This window comes from Orycteropus afer, unplaced genomic scaffold (assembly GCF_000298275.1).
Source record: "Orycteropus afer afer isolate SDZICR_OR568_19922 unplaced genomic scaffold, OryAfe1.0 scaffold00047, whole genome shotgun sequence".
NCBI lineage: Eukaryota > Metazoa > Chordata > Mammalia > Tubulidentata > Orycteropodidae > Orycteropus > Orycteropus afer.
The window spans coordinates 13,722,024-13,730,956 of NW_006921634.1; the positions used below are offsets into that span (position 1 = coordinate 13,722,024).

Here is an 8,933-nt window from a genome sequence, read left to right on the forward strand (position 1 = left end):
TGGAAAGTGAATTTGCTCTGTAAATTTTCACCCAAATCACAATTAAAAAAATAAATCCTCTCCTATATGATAATTTTCATCCAATCCTGAATTTCTTTTTCTTGCTAGACTACTACAATATCCTCCTCACTTTTTCCCCCATCTCTCCTTTGCATCTTTCACAAAAACTGAGAAAATGTGTTAATTGGTAAATCAAACCTCTCCTCTAAATTACACAGAAAATTTTTAATTCTTATCAAGGGCTATTTGGCCCAATATGATCTGGTCCCTGCTTAATTGTCCAAACTTATTGTCTACCAGTTTCTCCCTTGTTTATTTATTTATTTATTTATTTGAGTAAAAAGCATTATTTACTCATTAATAGAATATTGTGTAGTTTTATTATTTTTTAAACTTCTTATTGAAATTTAGGTGGGATTTTACAAAGCAGATTTGTTTTACATTCAACAGCTCATACACATTTTATTTTGTGACACTGGTTGCCTTCCCCACAGTGTAACAACTCTCCCCCCTCTTCCTACCTAACCCTGTGTCTTTCTCGCCTATACATTCCTGCCTCCCTATATTTCTTCTGGTTCAAATGCTGCCCTTCTGATCTCTCATGGTTGATTGTTCTAAGGAGTGTGTCTCTCTGGTGTAGGTGTTCAGCTTATAGTTCTGTCCATTGTTCAGCTGAGAATTATGCCATGGGAATGAGTTCAATTCCAGGCCTGAAGGGTGACTTGGGGCCATAGTCTTAGGAGTTTAACCAGTCTCTATCAGACCAATAAGCCTGCTTTCTTTTATGATTCTGAGATTTGTTCCACATCTCACTCCCGTTCTATACAGAATCTCCAATTTTGATCTCTATCTGAATGATTGACATTGGTAGCTGGGTACCATCTAGTTCTGGTCTCAGGGTGGTGTAGGCTGAGGTTCCTATAGTCTATTAGTCCTTTAGACTAACTGTTTCCATATGTCTTTGATTTTCTTCACTTTTCTTTGCTCCAGAGGAACAACCAATAGTTGCATCTTGGCTGCTTGCAAACTTTTAAGACTCCAGTTACTACTCACCAAAGTAAGGTTTATAACAATATTTTCACATACCATGTTGTACCAATTGAACTTATTGTCCCTGCAGCCTGCAGGCTTAGCAACTCACTCTCTTAGGGTGCTTAGTTGTGGCTAAGAAGTTATCCTAACTTTGCCTCCTGTTATGTTTAAACTGCATATGGACACTTACATGGCATGTACAAATACTTACGTAGGAATCATCTGCCAAACCTATGTATGGCCATGGTATATGCTTTAATCACATTGGTCATCTTCCTATTCCATGGCCATAAGTGAAATTTATTCCCAGTGTAACATCTCTTGGCCTATTGCAACATTTCATCATGATACTCTGTTAATCGTTCCTATCTAACAACTCCTTAGAGATCATCCCCACATAACGTCACCCTACTCTCCACTCACTTTGGATAATATACTATTTTATCTTAATCATAGCTTTTATTTCTAACAGATGGTACCTTACTCTTTTTTTTTTTTAATTGTCTGATTTCTTCTAGTAGGTAAGTTCCATTAAAACTAGGATGGTACTTCCTTTACTCACTGCTCTCCCTGGAACCAAGAACAGTACCAGGAAGAGAATTAAAGTCGTTTTCTAATTTGTTATCTAAATGTCATTGTCTTAGACAAACTGGGAAATATGACTACTTGATATGTATTAAGGACTGTGGTGGTATGGTTAAAGCATTTGGCTGCTAACAAAAAGGCCATCCATTCAAACCTACCAGCTGCCCCATGGGAGAAATGTGAGGCAACCTGCTTCCACAAAGATTACAGCCTTGGAAACCCTATGGGGCAGTTCTACCCCACCCTGTATGTCCTATGTGTTGGAATCAACTCTATGGCAGTGCTTTTGGTTTTGCTTTGTTTATGTAGTAGCCTCCCAATAAATAGGTTATATATAAAATAGTATATGACATTCTTACATCCCAGATCTTACCAGCCTCTGTACCAATATTCATACATATTATTTTCTATGCCTAAAATGCCTACCCTCACTCTATGTGTGCCCACCAAGCTCTGTCTTCTTAAAGACACAGCTCACACCTTTTTCTCACTGAAGCATTTTGTGTCCCTACCCTCAACAACCATTTAACTACTAAAATCCACCACTCTTTCTCCATACCCCCCATTTAATCTGTACATGCATGATGAGTGCACTAATTATTCTATGCTAGACTTCCAAACATAATGAGTTCCTTGAGAAAAGAACCTGAACTTTATTTATATTTTCATTTGAGTGGCTGTTACATGGAGGGTATTCATGTAGTGTTTGTTGAATTATGGACTAAAATAAAATAATAATTATGGTTTGAACATTTAATCTATATTCTCCTGGCCCTTCTAAACATCACATTAAAGTGAGCATGTAGCACCTCCTAGGCATGTATTAGAAAGCTAAATTTTATTCTGAATGATATGACAAGCAAATGTATGGTTTTCAGCAGGGAAGTAACAAGACATGATGCATGTTTTAAAATAAATAGTATTACTATTTCATTGGCATAGACTGAGGAGATTGTGAAAATATTGCAATAATGCACACAAAGACAATAGAAAGTATGACTAGGGTGGTATGAATGGTGGTGAGGTAAAGCTTCCATGTTCTGAGTGCATTTTTAAGGGATAGCCAAAATAATTTTTTGATGGATGAGGTAAGCATGTGAGAGATAAGTGAAGTATGATTCTCATGCTTTCATCTGAAGTAAACAAGGGAGATATTTTCTATTTACCAAAATGATGAAGCTTAAGATAAGACTGAGTTTGGAACATTTCAATAAGAGATGCCTATTGATGATTCAAAAAGGAGCTCTGGTGGGCCAATGCCTAAGACATTTGACTGTTAACCAGGATGTTGGCAGTTCAAACCCACCAGCTGCTCTGCAGAAGGAAAATGGGGCAATCTATTTCTGTAAAGATTTACTTCTTAGAAACCCAGTGGGGGTAGCTATGAGTCAGAATCACCTCAATGGCAATGGGTTTCGTTTTAATTTTATTAGGGATTCAAGGAAGTCTGGTGGTGTAGCATAAAAGCACTCAGATACTAACTAAAAGACTGGCAGTTTGAACCTACCAGCCACTGGGCAGGAGGAAGATAAGACAATATGCTTCTGTAAAGATTTACAGCCCTGGAAACCCTATGGGGGTCACTATGAGTTAGAATCAACTCAACAGCAATGAGATTAGTTATTCAAGTGAAGATATCAAGTAGACATTGAATGGATAAGTCTTAATAGAGCTATAAATGTGGGAGTTGTTACACTATATATGGTGTATAAAACCATAAAACTATATGAGGTCTTTTAGGAATAGTTTAGATAGAGAAGTGATGTGTCCTAGGGTGTAACTTCCTAGAAGGTGAAGACATAAACAAGAAATAGTAAAGGAGATAAGGAGCATCCAATGATATAAAACCATAACAATATAGTGTACTGGAACTATATTAAGAAAATATTTCAAGGTGAAAGGGATGGGTATCCATGCTGAGCATTGTTAATATATGTAGTATGGTGAAAAATGATAATTAGATTTAGCAATGATGTGGTCACTTTTAACTTTTAAGAGAGATGCTATAGTAGAGTGGTAAAAACAAAATTCCTTGAGATGTCAAGAAAGAATGGAAGAAGAGGAGTTGGATAAAATGACACTAGATTGCTTTTTGCAAGGAGTGTTTCTATAAAGAAAAATAAATGGAAAGAATGGCAAAATTAACCTGGTTTTTGTTTGTTTGTTTGCTTTTTAAGATTAGAGAAATGCTTCTATATTTAGGGAATTGATCTAACGAAGAGATCAACATTGATGGTTAAGGAAAGAGGGAAATTGCTGGATGAATATCCTTGACAATTCAAGATGGAATGGAAATGGGATTCAGCACACACACAAGTAAAGGAGTTGACTTTCAGCTGACTTTTAATAGAAAATGAATTCATAGTATAATAATGAAAGGAAGGCAGAGTGTTTGGATATAGACGTGGATGGAGGGAGTATGTAGAAAACTCTCTCGTCTGATTGCTTCTATTTTCTCAATGAAAGAGAAAATGTCACCATCAGGAAAGTCAAATAAGTATGTGGTCTGAAGAGAGTAGATAAAATGTAAAATATTTATCAAGGTTGGTGGGAGGGACATGTGCTTGTATTCCAGAGAAGCTCTTAAGGCCCATTGGAAGTTAGTAATCTTGAGGTGAGATCTTTAAGCATAATTTTATATCTTTTTTCCAGGCTCATTCAGGAGCAGAGTATGCGGATAGCTGGATCTATATTAGATAGATGATTTAGGAAGCAATGAATGAATAAAGAAGATTTGATGCCTTTGGATTATGGTGTTGATGAAAAATACTGAAAACACCATGATCTTCCAGAAGAAAAAAACAAAGTTATCTTGGAAGAAGTACAGATGGAATGCTCCTTAAAAGCAAGAATGGACAGACTTTATCTCACCTACTTTGGTGATGTTGTCAGAAGGGACCAGTCTCTGGAGAAGGGTATCATGCTTGGTAAAGCAGAGGAAAAAGGGAAGACTTTCAATGAGATGAGTTGACACAGTGGCTGCTCAAGCATAGCAAAGCATAGCATTGTAAGAATGGCACAGGACCAGGCAGTGTTTTGCTCTGCTGTACACAGGGTCTCTGTGAGTTGACAGTAACTCCATAACACCTAACACTAACAACAGATTATTTAGCCTGTGAAACAACTGAGACAAAGGAGTGGTGTGGTTTACAGTGAATTGAAGAGAATGAGTCAATAATGGATCATGAATTCTAACTTGTGTGTAAGAAGAGAATTGAGGAAAAATATGGAAGGGGTTTAGGACAGTGAAAGTTAGTAGGGTCAGTAGATTGTAAGTCTTGAAGGGGTTGAGAGCATAGAGATTCTAGAGAAAATGAGATGGAGTCAACAGAAGTGCAAATACTTTAGGATAAGGTGAAAAACACAGTTTTCAGCCTCAACAGAACCCTGAATTTGTTAAATCAGTTCAATTGGAGGTTGAACAAAGTCATATAAATGAAACATCATTTTCTCATTTATTTAAACTAATATTCTATTTTCCAGTGCTGAGCTCTGGTGGCATAGTGCCTAAAGCATTTGACTGCTAACTATAAGGCTGGCAGTTCAAACTCACCAGCCATTCTTCAGAAGGAAAATTGGGCAATCTATTTCTGTAGAGATACTGCCTTGGAAACCAAAAGAGAGGTCATTATGAGTTGAATTGACTTGACACCAGTGAGATTGTTTTTTGGTTTGAGGGTCCCCAAAACCAAGATATGAGGAGTTATGAAATTTGAAATATCAGAGAAAGGATCGGGAAGTTAAGGCTATCAGTTAGGAGTGTTAAAAAGATCTGTGAGAGAAGGAGAACCCAAACCAAACACAATGCCGTCGAGTCGGACCTGACTTATAGCAACCCCTCCTTGGGTTTCCTAGGCAGTATCACTACGGAAGTAGATTGCCTAACCTTCCTTCTGAGGATTGGCTGGTGGATTTGACCACCAGGCTTCTGGTTAGCAGTCAAATGCCTTAGGCACTATGCCACCATTTGATAGTCATTGGAACCACAACTGAAGGAGACCAAGTTTAAGGCTTGGGCCCATATGTCATAAAGAATGGAAATATTCCATACTCTCTGTTGCTGTTATTGTTAGTTCCATCAAGTCAGTTCCAACTCTTACCAACCTTATTTATAACAGAGTGAGAGATTTCCTGATCCTGTACCCACCCACTGCTGTCAAGTCAGATTCAACTCACAGCGACCCCTCCTTGGATTTCCGAGACAGCATCACTAAGGAAGTAGATTGCCCAGCCTTCCTTCTGAGAAATGGCTGGTGGTTTGAACAGCCAGCCTTCTGGTTAGCAGTCAAATGCCTTACGCACCACGCCACTAGAGCTCCCCTGGTCCTGTACTACCCTCATAATTGTGAATATGTTTGAGCCCATTGTTGTAGTTATTGTATCAATCTATCTCATTGATAGTTTCTATCTTTTTCAATAACGCTTTACTTTACCAAACATCACCTCCTTTTCCTGGCAATTTTTCTTTCCTAATGATGTGTCCAAAATACACAGGATGAGGTCTCACCATCTTCGCTTCTAAAGAGTATTCTGTCAGTACTTACTCCAAAACTGATTTGTTCATACTCTGGTAGTCTACGGTGTATATTCAATATTCTTTGCTAACATCACAATTAGAATGTGTCAATTATTCTTCTTTGGGCTTCCTTTTTCACTGTCTAGTTCTCACATGCATATGAGGCTATTGAAAAACTATGGCTTGGGTCAGGCTCACCTTAGTCATAAAGTGACATCTTTGCATTTGAAGACTTCAAAGGGATCTTTTACATCATTTTTGCCTAATGCAATATATCATTTGATTTCTTGACTGTTGTACAATAGGCATGATGTAAAGATATCAAAGTTTCTTTTTTTTCCCTTCACATGTACAATTTAGTGACATCAATTATATTAATCATTTTGTCCAACTATCATCAATAATCATTGACAAGTTTTCCATCACCGTAAACAGAAACTCACTGCTTTCTAAACATGACTCTCCTATTCATAGAGACCAAAGTTTATTAGTAGTTAAGAAGGGTGTTAACAGTGTTAGGGAGGAGGAAAGTAGGAGCCATTGCTTAGCAGCCACTGGATTTCTGCTAAGAGTGGTAGGGAAATTTAGAAACAAAAGTGTTAATGGTTACACATGATGAATGTAGTTAATGTCACTGAATTTTACATGCAAAATACACATATACCCTTAAACACAATTTTTTAAAAAAGGCAATAACAAAAAAGAAACTTTCTTCTCAAAAGCATTTTCTGATGAACCTAACCTGAATTAGAGGATTCCCCACTTATGGAAATCCACAGCTCCTGGAGATTACTTCTAAATCATATTGGATTAAAATTGGAAGATGCATACACTGCTTTCTTCTCCACTAGATCAAAAGCTCTTTGAGGGATGAGATAGTGTGTTATTCACTTTTGTATTCTTAGTTCAGTGTAGTAAATTGCATGGTGTGGCTTTTCTAGCCATAAGTCTTTTGTAAACTCCATGGTGGAAGTTGCCATGAGCAACTGAGTAGTTCCTGATTGTTAAAGTTATCTGCCTGGTATATTTCTGCTACAAGTGGCATGAAGTGATCTTCTGGGAATTTCTCTCTCTCTCAGGTATAATGAATTTTGATGGGATTGGTTAGTTTGTCCACTCTGCCAGGATCAAAAAGAAGCCTTTCTATAGGCAGAAGCAGTCTCTCTGACTGCTGGGTGAGAAAGACTTGCTGCTGAGAGAAACGTATTCCTGAGAGATATGTGCTGCTGAGAAAGACACACTGAGAGACATGCACTGCTGAGAGAGACACTGAGACACTGAGAGACACGCACTGCTGGGAGAGAGACTGAGAGAGACTTTTGGCGGAAAGACAGTGGGTTGAGAGAAACTGAGTGTTGTTCCTCAACTTGAATTGTAGCCTGGGGCTTCCCTAATCAACCCCATAATCTGGAGTTCTGTGTGGCCACTGCAATTGAATTATTGAACCCAGCAGAGAGGTGGTGGGTGCTGCAGGAGGAACGGTTGGTGTCAGGGTTGATGAAAGGGCTGGAGGGAGGCAGCATATCTGACATCACAGGAAAAGGCCTTGGGTTATTAATGGTGATTCTGTCTTCCTCTTGTAGGGTTAGAGGAGGTTGGAAAAGGCAGCCTCCCTGCCCCTTTGGCACTTAGGATTTGGCAACTAGAAAGTTCTCAGTAAGATCTCTAGTAGTATGGTGATTAAGGCATGTGGCTGCTAACCAAAATGTTGGTGGTTTGAACCCACCAACCACTCCTCAGAAGAAAAATGAAGCAGTCTGCTTCTGTCAAGACTTAAAACCTTGGAAACCCAAAGAGGGTCACTATGATTCAGAATTGACTCAGTCACAGTGAATTTCTTTTAAGTTCTCAATAGAAGGAGCCTTAATGGTTCAGTGGTAAAAACACTTGGCTGCTGACCAAAAGGTCAGTTGTTCAAACTCATCAGCTGCTTGTAGGAGAAAGATGTGACAATCTGCTCCCTTAAAAATGTATAGCCTTGGAAATCTCATGGGGTAGTTCTACTCTGTCCTATCAGGTTGCTGTGAATCAAAATTGACAGGACAGTATAGAACAAGAAGTCCTCAATACATGCTTGCTGAATAAATGAAGGAATGAATAGCTTTTTGTTTGCTTTAACTGATGGAAAACAAATTTCCTCAGCAACAGATGTAACTGATTATATAACAAATGAAGCCCTGGTGTGGAGCTCACAGCCAAATTAGCATTTGGCTGATCTCTACTTACGTGGAGTAGCATGAGCCAATTTCTGTATCACTTGGGCAGTATGTATTTTGCTAAAGTACACATATAAGTTTTGCAACCATGATTATGAATCTAGCTTTTTGAAACCTCATTGAGATCCTTCTATATTACTGCTGATTATCCTTATCTGGCTTTTAAGAACTATGGAATATATTCCACACTTCATTTTAGTGTTTAATACTAGCATGGGATAGTTTTGTTTTGTTTTGTTTTTTTTCCCTCCTTTTATGAGCAGGGTAGGCAATTAAATCACAAAGCAACAGACTGTGATGAGAAATGAGCTAAGTTCACAGACTACAACTACAAACTACTTTAAAGGAAAACTCATTCTATTTTTATTGTCTTGCAACTCTGAATGCCAAAACTTGCAAAAAACTTGTGAAAATTTTTAAAGGAGATTTTATATCTACACATAATCTTTTCTTACATAGTTTTCCCAAGAGAGATTAGTTATTTTCAGTTAAAGTTGATTACCTTCACCAGACTTGTGGTTGAGCAGCGAAGATTAAAGGACAAGAATCTCTTAACAACTCCTGATAGGTTTGGATTACACATA

At 37.9% G+C, this 8,933-nt stretch overlaps 1 protein-coding gene across 1 annotated transcript in view; it reads left to right on the plus strand.

Annotated features, from left to right (window-relative positions):
* Window positions 1-8,933, plus strand: part of CNTN5 (contactin 5) — a 799,637-nt gene that overhangs the window by 28,428 nt on the left and 762,276 nt on the right. The window lies entirely within an intron of this gene.